The 14,107-nt window shown below is 53.3% G+C and overlaps 1 protein-coding gene across 26 annotated transcripts in view; it reads left to right on the top strand.

The window, feature by feature from the left end:
- HDAC4 (histone deacetylase 4) overlaps nucleotides 1–14,107 on the top strand; it is a 352,953-nt gene that overhangs the window by 118,481 nt on the left and 220,365 nt on the right. For 4 of the 26 annotated variants that reach the window (XM_077956688.1, XM_077956683.1, XM_077956686.1 and 1 more), the window contains exon 1: nucleotides 13,690–13,889. The exons of 21 other annotated variants lie outside the window; for them this stretch is intronic. The gene's annotated coding sequence lies outside the window, so the exon portion shown is untranslated. Of the gene's footprint in view, nucleotides 1–13,689; nucleotides 13,890–14,107 lie in introns of those variants that run through there. One more of the 26 variants, XM_077956670.1, reaches the window with a different exon arrangement.

The following is a 14,107-nucleotide window of genomic DNA, read 5'->3' as shown; positions in this document are numbered from 1 at the left end:
TGGTATATACACGTGTGTGCATAGGGACAAGACTTGGACAACTTTTGCCGTCACCTGTTAACAGCGGACAGTTCCAGATGTTGCATCACGTCTTTGTTGTGCCTGGTGTCTTCCTCATGCAGGAGAGAGTCCCCTGAGCCTCCTGGCAGAGGCCACAAGGCACCTGCTTCCCGGGGCCTTGTTTTCCTCACCCTTTTTAAGTTGCTTGAAGGCTTCAGCATTTGGGACTAGGTGGAGGCGCGCAATGCCCGGGTCACCTGCCTGCCTTCTGTGCCCCTGGCTGGCCCGTCAGAGGGAGCAGTGGGCACGGCTGAGTCATGCCGACTCAGAATGTTTCATACATTCTGGCTTCCCAGAGTGTCTCAGGAGTACGAGGCACTTGCACCTCAGCTTTGCCCCCACTCTCGGGTTGCTGGCATCATTACAAACAGGAGAATATAAGGTAGAAATTTCCAGATGCCTTTTTTTTTTTCTCTTTGACCAACATGTTTTCAGGGTTGATGCCACAAGAACCAGCTCGTGTCTCAAGTGGCATATTTTGTCAGCATGGCCAGGTTCTTAGCTGACGAGCTGGAGTGCCAGGGCGCTAGGAAACACAGGCACTTTGGGGTTGGGGGGCGGCGTCCTCTTCCGCAGAAGTGGAGGGGATGAGATGCTCCCGAGAGGTGGGATCCGCACTTTCTGGGGACCAGTTACTGATCCTAGAATTCTGAGAGGGAAACGTCAGACGGGCCGCTCACGGTTTGTGGCCTCGTTGGAAGCACTGGGGAAGGGTCCTGGGGAAGGCGTGGAGAAGCCCAGCGAGAGTTGGCCGTTCATCCTGAGGGTGCGATTTCCACCCAGACCTTGTGGTGAGGGTAGGGGACACTCCTCACTCAGTCGCCTCCATCTCATGCCTCCTGCGGGCCTGGCCTGGTGTGGCTGGTTCTCGTCCCCAGGTCCCCTCCTCTCGGGAGGCCTTCATTTATGGGAGGCACGGTGGGGGCTGCGGGAGATTTCCGGCTTCTGCTGCTGCTGGAGCTGTCCCAGTTCGCTCCACCCTGGGCTGCTCCGACCCCTGCCCTTCTGCTCCGCACCCCCACAGTGTCCTCTCTTGGGAGAGGTTTTCTGCTGGGACAGTGGAGAGAGGACAGACTCAGAGGCAGCGAGACGGGTCTGAACCCCAGCTTTTCTGCCTAGATATTGGGAGCATTACTTAGTTTCTTCGAACCTTGATTTTCTCATCTGTAAAATGGACGTAGTAGAACTACCTCATGACTTTATTATAAGGCTGAGCGGATCAAGTGTGAATTTAGTGCCTGGTGCCAGTTTGTTCATGGATCCCTCTAATGAGTCATTTATTCAGTCACTGTTTTTGGCTTAGAAACGTGAGCATCTCCTGGTCAGGCACAGACCTCAGGCTTTGCCTTCTAGCAGCCCAGAGTCTTCTGGGAGAAACAGCAAATCAGGGACTTTGCTTTTGCAAGCAAAAGCTATTATGAAATTTGAGTTTGCAGATGCCCTGGAATCATGAGGGGAACCCTCTGGCCTGCGGGCCTTGCTGCCCCGTTACCTCCAGCCCCTTTCCCCTCCGGGGGCCGGGTGTGGCCCCACAGCAGCTCCACTTTTGTTTTTTTCTGGTTTTTCACTCCTCCTGGCAGCATAGCCTTTTTGTGGGTTTGTTTGTTTGGAAGAGATGGGGTCTGACGCTATTGCCCAGGCTGGCCTCGAGCTCTTGGGCTCCAGTTTGTTCGGAAGAGATGGGGTCTGACGCTATTGCCCAGGCTGGCCTCGAGCTCTTGGGCTCCAGGCGTCCTCCTGAGTGGCTGGGACTGCAGGTCCACACCGCTGCGCCCGGCTTCTGGAGTGTGGTCTTCCTGGCCCCAGCAGCCCTCGTGTTTAGAGAGGAAGAGAGCTGCACTGATGGGCAAGAAAACCGTTTCTTGAGGGAAGGTCCAGAGCCGCTTTAGAAGGTGAATTAAAGCAAACTACAGCCTTCGGCCACTTATTTTGACTGATATGTGGTACGAAACATGTTTTTTGTTTTTACTGAGACAGTCTCCCTCTGTCACCCAGGCTGGAGTGCGGCGGCATGATCTCCGCTCACTGCTGCCCCTGTCTCCTGAGCTCAGGCGATCCTTCTGCTGCAGCCTCCTGAGGAGCTGGGACTACAGTTGTTCATCACCATGCCCGGCTAATTTTTGTCTTTTAGTGGAGGGGGGTCTTGCCATGTTGGCCAAGCTGGTCTCGAACTCCTGGGCTCAAGCAGTCTGCCTGCCTCGGCCTCTCAGAATGCTGAGATTATAGGCATGAGGCACTGTCCTGGCCAAAATATGTTTTTATATTTAAAAATTTTCCTTTTCTTTACAAATTAGAATTGTCAATTTTTTTTTTTTTTTTTAAACCAGAACAAATGCTTTCTGTGACCTTGTAGAAAATACTGGTTGGCGGGCATCTCTTCTTGGAAGACTCCACTGGAGGGGTCCTCAGAGTGAAGTCACCCCCCCTTGGCTTGACGCTCTCTTACCAGTCTCTTTTTCTTTCTTTTTTTTCTCTGATGTCTGTGGTGGGGTAATTTGAAAACTCAACCCTCTCCAGCCAGTGGTGAGCACCTGTTCACTTCTCAGACTCCCTGGGCCTCCAGGTGGTGTCCACCAGTGGGGAGCCGAGTGTACGGCTGGAGTGTGTGGCTGGGGTGTGTGGTTGGAGTGTGTGGCTGGGGCCTGCTTAGCAGAGACGGAGAGCCGAGTGTGTGGCTGGAGTGTGTGGCTGGAGTGTGTGGCTGGGGCCTGCTGAGCGGAGAGTATTTTCAGTTGTTTGTTTCCAGCAGATCTGAGAACCTCAGTAGTAGGAACTGCTTTAGGCCTGGGTCCTGGCCCGGATGGAGTGGCTGTAGAATGCAGGTGTTTTCTGTGTGAGTTGCTAAGTGCTGTTGGGAGCTCTGGAAGTGTCTTTCCAAAGCAGACATTATCAAGCCAGGGCCCTGGTGGCCGCACCAGGCTGGGTGGCTGTGTTACCCGTTTAGGCAGCTAGAACTGGCTTCAGTGGTTCCGGGGGTGCGTACGGTGCGAGTGGGCACATGGCCGGTGAGCGTGCGGAAGTGCCCCGAGACCCAGGTCCCTGCTCCGGAGTACAGAACGTGTGATGATCAGCGATGGGCCGCAGCAGTGTGACTCGTACCAGCGGCGCAGGGACCATAAACATATTCCTTCCTGCTGGCAGCCCGTCCTCCCAGGGTGGTGGCCCAGGGCCTGTCCACCTGGGTCGGTCTGCGCTTCTGGGCTTCCCTGTCCTTTCTTCAGCTTCCCCTCCAGTACCGAGCTTGGTGCTCCTCCTCCTCTCCCCACCTTTCACCCCCGTGACTTTGGAAAGGCCTTACTAGACAGACCGGGGACAAGAGGGAATCTGCTGTTTCTGGGGGCGTCAGAAGCTGAGCTCGCTGGACTCGGCTCTGGAAGCATGGTTGTCCTCCAAATACGTGTTTTCTTCTTTTACTGATCCTTCTGCTAAGCTTGAGACCCCACTATACCAGGTGCTGGGTACACCGAGGTGAGCACGACCCAGTCCCTGCTTTCAAGAATGATTAAGAGAATTGCAAAATATTAGTGCCATGCAGAGTCCCAGGCGCCACCAGCAGGGGCAAATGCAGGCCCGGGAGGGCGCGGCGGTGGAAGACGGGCTGCACAGAGCAGGGGAGGCTCCACAGCTGACTCTCGAATGGTCTTCCCCAAGGGCTGGAGGCGTATGTGTTAGGGGCTCAGGGTTGGGGAATTTTGTGGCACGGTGACAGACAGTGTTGCAAGAAGAATGAACTTGTACACAGACCTGATCACTTGGTGGCTTCACCCCCTAGAGCGTGTTGTCAAGCCCCTGGCCTCTCTCTGCCCTCCGGCCTCCCCTGGCTCTGCTGCTCTGCTGGTCTCTGCAGCTGGCCTTTGGGCAGCAGGCAGTGTCTAGGAGTGGCCTGTGTCCAGGCAGTGGCAGTGTCCGGGGAATGAGCAGTGTCTGTGGAGTGGCCAGTGTCCAGGTAGCGAGCAGTGTCCAGGGAGCGGGCAGTATCCAAACAGCAGGCAGTGTCCAGGGAATGGCCTGTGTCCGGGGAGTGGCCTGTGTCCAGGTAGCAGTCAGTGTCCATCTAGGCAGCAGGCAGTGTCCAGGCAGTGGGCAGTGTCTAGGGGGTGGCCTGTGCCTGGGCAACAGTGTCCAGGCAGCGGGCAGTATCCAGGCAGCAGGCAGTGTCCAGGCAGCGAGTAATGTCCATCCAGGCAGCGAGCGGTGTCCAGGCAGCAGGCAGTGTCCAGGCAGCGGGCAGTATCCAGGCAGGGGGCAGTGTCCAGGCAGCGGGCAGTGTCCAGGAAGTGGACAGTATCTGGGCAACGGGCAGTGTCCGGGCAGCGAGCAGTGTCCAGGCAGCAGGCAGTGTCCATCCAGGCAGCGGGCAGTGTCCAGGCAGTGGGCAGTGTCTGAGGAACGGGCAGTGTCCAGGCAGTGGGCAGTGTCTGAGGAACGGGCAGTGTCCAGGCAGTGGGCAGTGTCTGAGGAATGGGCAGTGTCCAGGCAGCGGGCAGTGTCCAGGCAGAGGCCTGTGTCTGGAGAGCAGATGGTGTCTGGGGCGTACTGGTGTCTCATCTCCAGCTGGAGGGGCTTAGGTCCCCATGACTTGTGAAGCTGTTTCAGGAACAGCACTGATGACCACATGGAGCACCCTCCGGCCTACTTGGGAGGTCCATCAGGGCTGCTGTGAAGGCGGCACAGGCCGTACATGCAGAACCCGGGTGCCTGTCCCACTCCTGCCCCTGTCCTGTGACCCAGGGTCCAGACACATGGAGCTGGAGGCAGAGGGGCTGCTGAGCCGGCTGGACAGGTCTCTCTGTTGACGGGACCACGACTTGACACCTTCTCCCCTCGACACTTCCAAGGCATACTTGCCAAGGGTCCGCACCCACTCTGTGGTTCAAGGCTGGTGCAGCCGCTCTAACTGGTCTGCCATCTGCAGGTTCTCTGTTGCCACCAGAGTGACCTTGCCGGTGTCGGGGTCGGTGTCTGCCGTGAGTCAGGTCCCTGCACAGTCCTCCCTGGCAGTGGAGGAACACTGGTTCTTTGCATGGCCCCAGGGCGGTCCCAGCCTCTGTCCCCGGCCTGCGCTGGCTCGGAGCATGCCGGCCATCTGCTTGGGCGGAGCCTGTCCACCACCGCCTGGTGCCTTCCCACCCGTCCTTTTAAGGCCTCTCCTCCTCTGGGAAGCTTTCCCAGACGAGGCAGGCGATGGAGAAGCTGCGTCTTCCCCGCCACCATACCCTCAGGGTGACACTTGGCACCGTGAGGAGCTATCTGGGGCTCCTCTGGGTGTTTTCCCCTCCCTGTGAGCTCCTGGAAGGCAGGGGTCCTGGCATTCCATCTTGCCTCCTCGCGTCATGGGTGTGCCTGGCAGCCTGAGGGGCGGGGAGTGGGACCAGGCACTGCAGAGGCCCCCAGCCTGGGTCTGAGGCTGTAGCTGGAGTCACAGGGCGGCAGTGCCGGACCCAGGCATGCCACTGGCACACACCCAGGCCGTGCAGACAAGGGCGGTGGCCGCCGTTCTTCCACGCATGTCCCCCTCGTGGCAGCCCTGTGCTGCTGCCTGTGGTAGGGTTAGGGTCTGCTGTCGCTCCTTGGGCCATGACATCGCCACTACCATCACATTTGCGGAGCTCTGTGGGCATCCATGGGAGCGTCCGGACCAGCAGCGCCTCCGGTACACAAGGCTGTTTCTTGGTGAATCAGCAAGTCTGGGCTCCTGCCGTTTCTGGGCGAGCCCTGTGCTTGGACAGTTATGAATCATTTGCTTGCCTCTTGATTTGCGTCAATCAAACCACATGTGAAGAAAGCGGCAGTGAGCGGCGCTCTGCTGGCAGCCTGGCTCCAGCGCGGGGTGGCTTGCCAGGGACAGCCTCAGGAGGCCAGCCTGCGCGGCCTGGTGGTCTGGGCTGCGGGCCTGGGGTGGCCTCAGCCCGAGGGGCTTCCGGCCGGCCCCCGCCCTTTCTTCCCCCGATCCCCGTCAGCCGCGGGAGATGGGTGAGATGGTAATGATAGCCTGGCGTGTGCTGGCTTCCTACGTGTAATCCTGTGGCCAGGGGCACATATTCGCAGCTCTGGGAATGTTTACGGTTGGAAGCTCATCTGCTGATCTGTTCTTCCCTGTCACACAAAATCACTCCAGGACAGGGCTCTTTGCAAAGATTCCTTGTAAGAAAGGCTTAATTAAAAAGGGATGTCACCATGCCCCTCCCCTCCTTCAAACCAAGAGGAGCAGCAGAAGGGGGAGTGGCCCAGGATCGGAAGGACAGCCGGGAGGAGCGTGGGCACCAGGCCAGGCCTAGGGAAGGTCCGTCCACCTGGGACTTCTGAGCCTTTTCTTTTCTGGAGCAGCTTTGGGGATGAGCCTTGCCCCCCGTTGAGTCACTGTGACAGCTCTGCACTGTGCTAGGCTGAGAGAGCCCTGCCGTGGAGGGCCAGCTGGGAAACTAGGGTTCCCAGGGGACCCCTGCTTCAGTGGCTTGCTTTGCTTTGGTTATTTTCGAGGTAAGCAAATTAGGTTCTCGTTTTTACTGTGAAGGTTACTTTTATTGTTGTTGAATTAGCTGTTGAATGGTAGCTGTTGTCCTAGTTTCCTGGTTAGTCATGGCTGTGGCTTGTGCCTTAGAGACCAGCAGCACCCTGGCTCATTCCCATCTCTTGGTGGGGTCCATACATAATTTGCCCTTAAAACTGGGAGGGGACGCCAGGGTGCACTGGGTTTGTGCTGCCTTTTGGTAAAATAATCAGAAGTGGGGTTTGTGCTGCCTTTTGGTAATGATCAGAAGTGAGGTTTGTGCTGCCTTTTGGTAATGATCAGAAGTGTGTTTAGATGTGCCTGATCCAGGGAATCGTGGAAACTTAGTGGCCATGAGGTCCTCTGGCTCTGAAATTTCTCACTGAATGGGCTAGGAGGGTATAACCTTCCATAAGTGTGAGCCCAGGTTTGTGTTTGCAACAAATAATAAACAGCAAAACAGAACAGAGTGACACCCTTGTCCAAATCTAGCACCTTCACTGGCTATCTTTCATTTTTTATTTCAGAAAATTTCAAACATTTACGAAAGTGAAAAGACAATAAGGAGCGGACTAGGCTGCTGCCCCCACCTTCAGCGATGGCTGAGCAGGGCCACACCTGCCTCACTGTATTGTTTCACAGCAGTTCTACTGTCATGCAAGTGTCTTCTGAACAGGCAACCTTAATACCATTATCACAGCTTTAACACGTTAATACGTTAATACCATCAGATAATCAGTCATTTAAAATCCCCATTGTCTCAACGAGTTTTCATTCTCTTTTCTTTTCGTATGTGGCTGTTGTTCAAATAAGTGTTAAGTAAGATTCGTGGGTTCTGATGGGACACTGTCACTTGTGATGGACACAGCCGTTCCCTGCCTGTTGCCCTCCAGTCTGTTTGTTGGGGAGCTTGGCTTGTTGTCCTGTTGCATGGCCACAGCGGAACTCTCACTGCCTGTGTCCATGTGGCGTGTTGAGCAGGTTCCTCCCCACTCTCTTTCTGGTGACCTGGTGGTCGCAGCTGGAGCCTGTGGCGGACTGGGGCTAGTCGGCGAGACTGTGGCATGGGAGTGTAGGCGTTCTGCTGGGTGATGAGCAGGTCCTGAAGGTCGCTGTCTAGCTTCATTCCCTCCTTCCTGGGGGCTGCAGAGTGATAATCCAAGAGGCTTATTCTTGACTCAGGTAAAATACTTCTGCAGAGAGGAAGTGCCCTCATCAGCTCTTCGGCTACAGAGGAAACACTTTCTTTATTTACCATCTTTCAGAGGGATGAGCTCGTTGCTTTACATCATCTGAAGGTAACTAGTGAGTTTTGTTGTTTGTTTTTGTGTGTAATTGTGAGCTCATGGATTCAAGTGTACTCCATGTCTTTTAGGCCTTTGCTGTTGTTATTCTCATTGATGTTCACCTTGTCCTCCTTGATGCACGAGGCCCTGTGGAGTTGGCCCTTGAGTCTTTTGGACATAACCCTTGCAGTCTTTGATTGCTTCCTTGCTCTGCTGTGACAAGATACCTTGTCACCTTGTATAATTCCTGTCCCCGGAATTTATCTGATAATCCGTCTCAGTATCCTTAAACGCATGTGTAAAGTCCGTTTGAGCATCTGAGGTGATGTGTTTCTAGGTTCTGGGAATGAGGGTGTAGACCCTGTGTGGAGTATCGTTTATCCTTCCTGTGCTCAACCCTCAGACCTGCAGGTCTGGTCTCTGACTCTGCCACTCATCGTAGGCAACTCTCTGGCCAGATCGCTAGGGAGGGAAGAAACTGTTGCAGGAATGCAGGGACAGCTTGGGATGAGAGGGCCAGGGTAGATGCCCATCTAAGGGTCTAGGGAGGCACAGAGGTGAGCCCCTCTGCTGCTCTTGTCCCCTGCAGCTGCCTGCCCTGCTCTGCCAGGGTCAGAGGGCATCACCTGGGGCACCCACAGCAGCAGGGCAGGGGTGCCTTGGGGGTGAGTGCAGATGGCTGGCTGCGAGAGGTTCCAGTGCTGGGTTTGACGGTCAAGGTGGTCTTGTTATCTTTTTGATTCTGGCCATCCTTGTGGATAGAAAGTGACATCTCATTATGATTTTGATTTACATTTTCCTGAGGTTAACAACTAATGATGGCAAGCATCTTTTCACATGCTCATAGGCCATTGTACATCTTTGGAGAAATGTCTTTTTTTTTTTTTTTTTTTTTGAGACGGAGTCTTGCTCTGTCGCCCAGGCTGGAGTGCAGTGGCCGGATCTCAGCTCACTGCAAGCTCCACCTCCCGGGTTCACGCCATTCTCCTGCCTCAGCCTCCTGAGTAGCTGGGACGACAGGCACCTGCCACCTTGCCCGGCTAGTTTTTTGTATTTTTTAGTAGAGACGGGGTTTCACCGTGTTAGCCAGGATGGTCTCGATCTCCTGACCTCGTGATCCGCCCGTCTCGGCCTCCCAAAGTGCTGGGATTACAGGCGTGAGCCACCGTGCCCAGCAGAAATGTCTGTTTAAATCCTTTGCTCATTTTAAAATTAGGTTATTTGCCTTTTTATTGTTGAGTTGTCGAGGCCCTTTATATTCTAGATGCAGCTTGTTGATCAGATATATGGTTTGCAAATATTCTTTTCCATTCTGTAGGTTGCCTTTCTGGATGGTGTCCTTTGAAGCTCAGAAGATTTGTATTTTGATGGTATCCTGTTTAGCTATTTTTTTCTTTTGCTGCCTGTGTTTTGGTAACCTATCAGAGACATTTATTGAGCTCGGATTGGATTGGCATGGTGATGTGGGCCCCCTCTTGGGGCTCCTGGCTTTTGGCTTCCGTTGGCTGTAAATGCTAAAAGCCTTCTCTGGGCTGTTCGGAGACACAGATTTGATTGCCCAGCCAGCTTCTGCAGCGTCTAATGGCTGGATTCGCTTTTCCCACAGTTGTTTTTAATTGAATGTCCATGGGAAAGTGGCCAAGTAAATGGAAGGTTTCACAGAGAGAGCTGGGTTTCTTTGTTGATTTTTTTTGGAAACTGTGCTTTTTTGTCATTATTGTGCAGAGTTTGTTGGAATCTGGCGCCAGGTTGTGAATGTCCATTGAGATTTGTGTTGGTCTTGTTGAGTATGGCAGCATGATAGTGGCTTTTCCCCCACTCTAAACACAAGTTCCAGGAAATTTCGAGGCTCTGTGCGACTTCCAGGTGGACACCTTCCCTACTGAGAGATTAATTCTGGGACATGGAGCCGTCAGGGACTCTGAATGTGGGACACACAGCCTGAGGGGAGAGGCCACGTCGTGGAAGGATGAAGGGCAGCCTGTCTTCGGGGTCCAGAACTGAACTCTCACTCAGCAGCTGTGCCGGCCTTAGCCACCCAGGCTTTGTGTCGGAGAGCCACGTTGGGGGATGGAGAGCTCTAGGGAGGATGCCGGCAGATTTGGCTCTCACAGTCCTGAACACAATCACCAAGAGGAACTGTTGACTTCATGTGAACTGAGTATTCCTCGCTATTCCAAACACAGCAGCACTGAAAACTTAGAATGTGTAAACAAAAAACACACTAAGCTGACCGAGCGTGGTGGCTCACACCTGTAATCCCAACACTTTGGGAAGCCACGGTGAATGGATTGCTTGAGCTCAGAAGTTCAAGTCTGGGCAACACGGCAAAACCCCTTCTCAAACCCCTTCTCTACTAAAAGTATAAAAATTAGCCGGGCCTGGTGGCATGCACCTGTGATCCCAGCTACTCGAGATTCTGAGATGGGAGGATCACCTGAGCCCAGGAAGTCAAGGCTGCTGTGAACCATTATTGCACCACTGCACTCCAGCCTGGGCAACCGGAGTGAGACGCCGTCTCAAAACAAACACCGAAAAACACGCTAAGCCCCAACCTTTTTACTAGCTTTACATTCTGAATCTTGCATTTCCTTCAGCTCCAAACTAATGAGGAAAGTGAAGGTTGTGTGTCTATCAGATAAACCCAGTCCTTTGAGTTGTAAGTATTTTGGGAGATTTGTAACTAATTAGGATATATTTAATATTAGTGCACATATTTGCCATGTTTCTGAATGAGAAACGGACACTGTATTTTCCTTGCCAAAAGCTAGCCTACCAGTATATAATTTACTCTGTATTTGAGGTTTTTTGGAGGTCTGTGCGTATATTGGTTTGAACTAAGAGCCACTTCAGTCTGCACGTGCCGCTCACAGTAACACTCACATCTGTTGCGTCCGTCAACAGGTCGTCTTACTCCTTTCTGTTAAGTAGATGGTTTAATGATCTCAGAAATGTTAGATAGTTCCCTGTCAGTGCACGTAAGAAATTATACAAATGTTGAATGCAAGTAGCACATCTTTGTTTGGAACAAGGGAGTGGTCTGGTTCCCAGGTGACTGGAAAGCATTGTAATATTCCCGATTAGGTTATAAATGTCTAGGTTTTTTAGCCCCCAGACTATTTCAGCTTATTCTGGATTCTCATTTTTAAAGGCCTCTTTTTCTCTATCACCTGCTTCGCCGTGTCTCACTGCGAGATTTCCTGTTTTTCTGCATGTCGCCAGCTCTGCCCTTTCTTCTTTCCAGTTGAATACGTTGGGGGACAGCTAATGAGCGTCCCATTGAGGCCACAGCAGGTTCCTTGGGCTTGCTCAGAATTTCCCTCTCCACGGTGTCACCAACAGTGCTTCTCTATTTCCATCATCCATTCATTTTTACACATACAGTTGTGGACAGGCCGCAGGGTCCACACAGCTGCTGCAGTGCAGCCTGAGACAGAGCTGATGGGGCAACCTCCAGGACTCTGGGTCCTCACCTGCTGCCTTGAGAGTAGTCAGGCTGCTGGAAGGCTGGTGACATCCTGAGCTCATCCAGAGAGTAGGCTCTGGGACCTCAAGGGCCACCTGTGTGCAGTTGACTCTCTCCCAGAGTTGCCTGTTGTGTTTTGTGTAAGGACATCATTTGAGGGGGGAGGTAAGTCAGGTCCACTCACCGCTATTGTTTACGAAGCCCTGACACATGATAATGTGCAATTAACAAAGTGCTGGGATGAGATCCGAGCCAGCCTTGGGTCGTAAGAACCAAACCCATCATCGCTGGCCTTGTAATTACACTGTTGTGTGTGGACAGTTTGTACTTTTCCCCTTTCGAGCAACTTGGAAGATTTGCTGTGTCTTGAAGTTGAAACGACTTGAGTCATCTTCCTTTAGAAGCCTTCTATGTAGAAACTCAGCGTCTGAACGTGTGGTGAGCCGGCAGTCCTGGCCACGGGGTGACCAGTGCTTGATACTTGTGTTTTTAGGAAAGTGCACAGGGGCTCGCAGCGGCCAGCCCACTGGGGGGAGTGTAAGGACCCTCCTCCTCTGGGAGACCAGCAGGGCATCGTGCTTCTCGTTCAGTGGGGAAAACTGAGGTTCTGAAGAATGGAGCTTGCAGATAATTCCTGCAAACTGGGATGGAGTTTGGCACTGAGCTAAAAGGTGTTGAGGTGATGCCTGCAGGAGTTACCTGGCCAGTGCCAGGAAGTCAGACCCCACCTTTCCTTGGGCACATAGACAACGTACAATATTTGCTAGGTGCATATGTGCATCACATGTATGTAGACGTATGAATGTATGTATGTATGAATGATGGGGGTGCTTGGACGGCTTCCATCTGCTGGTAAATTAGGTCTTAGTGTGCACATTAAGAGCGTCTTCCAATTGAGCGTTTCCAGTGGTAGCTGCCTAGAATCAAGCCGCTGGAAGCTCAGCTATGGAAGGGATGGGTCCTTGAGATTTCTTGCCAGTGCGATGGGCCTTTCTTTAAAAGCCAGCTCAATTCCGTTCTTCTGTGTAGCTGTTCCCTTGTTTCTTTCCATTTTGTGGGGTAGGGAGCCTGGCACCATCCACCCGGTGCCCTAAGGTCTCCTGGTAGGCTTCCGCACAGAAGCTTGCCGGCGTGACCCTGTTCTTGGTTAACGACTGACGAAAAGGCTGGGAGAAGTTCGGTTCCCACACCTGGGTCTCTGCAGCTTCCTGGGGAGTCCTCTTCCCTTTTCTCTGTCAGTCCCTCGTGAGGGGCTGTGTCCCTGACCGGAAATGGGTGGTCCCCTGGGATCACCCTATCTTCCTGGGCCTGCAGGCCTCCTAGTCTCAGGGCAGGTTCTCCTGTCCCTCCAGGCGGTCATGAGCACCAAACTGATTGTGCTGTGGAAAGCTTGGTCGAAGCCAGTACCGAGGAAGTATGCTGATTCCTTTTCGTGGTAAGTCAGAACTCAGGGAGAAATTTGTTTACTTTCATGATGAATGTCTTTATCCTTGACATGTGGCTTATTTACTCAGCGTCTTTTCAAAATCACACTTTATCCTGAGAAAATCTAGACGCAAGTCTAATCTCTGATCTCTTGGCTCACTCTTTGCAGTGCGGAGTGGGCCCTGCTCCTTCCAGGACGGGCCTGCCTAGGGCTGTCAGTGGGGCCTGGCCCCCCAGGGCCACCGTCCTGGCCACCACCCCGAGGCTGGGAGCGGCCAGCGCTGTTGGCATTCCCCGTTTGCTGAGGACCAAGCTTCCTTCCTCCAGCACCCGTTCCTACTTCCTAAGGAGAAAGCTCAACAGCGAGAATGGGATGAACTGAGCAAATAAATTACAACCAAGTGAATGTAAACCCCTCTCAAAACATTTTCTGATTATTTTGATAACTCTTTGACCTAATTTGGATAACAGTTAGGGAAATTCTGATTTATGCCTGGAATTCAAGTATCGCCCGTAGCTTGATGTGTGTGTTTTAAGTGCTTGATATTTGTCTTTTTAGGAAAGTGCACTCATTCTTAGACGAGACGGTATTTGAAAGACTGTGTTTGGAATGTGCGGAATTACTGTGTAAGACTCAGAAGCTGGGAGCAGTGGCAAGCGGCTAGCTTTGTGTGGAAACTGAGCAGCTGGCTGGAGCAGTCTCTGTCCTTGCGGGTGGAGAAGCCTGCGAGGGGGTGCAGAGGGCCTGCCCCAGGGCAGAGCTCTTCTTGAGCGGCCTTGTCCCTGTGATTTTAGTCTCCCTTGCCGTGTAGAAGGGCGCAGGGCCCCAGGCACAGGCCTCTTCTGCGGAGCGCTCCAGGTCTGCCTTGGCTCGGGGCTCCGCCTCCTCGTGAGGAAATGTCATGGAGCTGTGGTTTGACGTTTCCGGTTTGTGGCTAGTTTCTTGTGTGTACAACTCTCTATAGCTGTGCCGAGCCCTTCCGGGAGCAGTTGTAGATTTTTACTGCCTTCAGCACGTCCTCAAGGGTTCAGGGAGTCCTTTCTGTCCACCGTTGTATCCGGGGACCCTGGGCAGCTGCTGAGTGGTGCCATGGGCCCTGGTGCTCCGCTGGGAACTGTTGGTCACTGGTGCTCTTCAGACTCCATCGGCTTCCTCTCGAGGGTCTGTATCAGAGGCCATCTGTCTGGTGTGATAGGGGCGGGTGTGGTATGCTTGTCCATGGTCACGGACTAGAGTAATTATTATAGGTGCAGTGGATGGGAACTTTCTGTGGGCCGGGCACTGCCCTAGACCCTGGACGGTGGTAGGTTCCACTGTCTCCCAGGTGATAGATGGCAACCCCAGAGGTCAAGTAATGTGTCCAGTGCCACAGGAGTGGT

This window comes from Macaca mulatta, chromosome 12 (assembly GCF_049350105.2).
Source record: "Macaca mulatta isolate MMU2019108-1 chromosome 12, T2T-MMU8v2.0, whole genome shotgun sequence".
NCBI lineage: Eukaryota > Metazoa > Chordata > Mammalia > Primates > Cercopithecidae > Macaca > Macaca mulatta.
Note: the sequence above shows the minus strand (reverse complement) of the source record. Positions and strands in the feature narration are given on the sequence as shown.